Source organism: Penaeus monodon, chromosome 31 (assembly GCF_015228065.2).
Source record: "Penaeus monodon isolate SGIC_2016 chromosome 31, NSTDA_Pmon_1, whole genome shotgun sequence".
Lineage (NCBI taxonomy): Eukaryota > Metazoa > Arthropoda > Malacostraca > Decapoda > Penaeidae > Penaeus > Penaeus monodon.
The window spans coordinates 24,979,440-24,979,725 of record NC_051416.1 but is presented as its reverse complement, the minus strand read 5'-3'; positions in this window follow the sequence as shown (position 1 = coordinate 24,979,725).

Below are 286 nucleotides of genomic sequence, written 5' to 3'. Positions count from 1 at the left end.
GGGAGGTGGTTGGGAAAGAAGGTGGTAGGGGGGTGGTAGAGGGAGGTGGTGGTAGGGGGAGGTGGTACGGGGGGGAGGTGGTAGGGGGAGGAGGTGGTAGGGGGAGGAGGTGGCAGGGGAGAAGAGACAGGGTGGAGGTGGTAAGGGGAAGAGGGGAGAAGGGGGAGAGGGAGAGGGAGGGAGGGGTGGAGGGAAGGGAAGATTGATTGCTTGTACATTCCCTTGATCTGTCAAATGGTTTTGCCTTCATTAAATACCGTTGGTCAGTTTAGGTTTATTTAGCTGG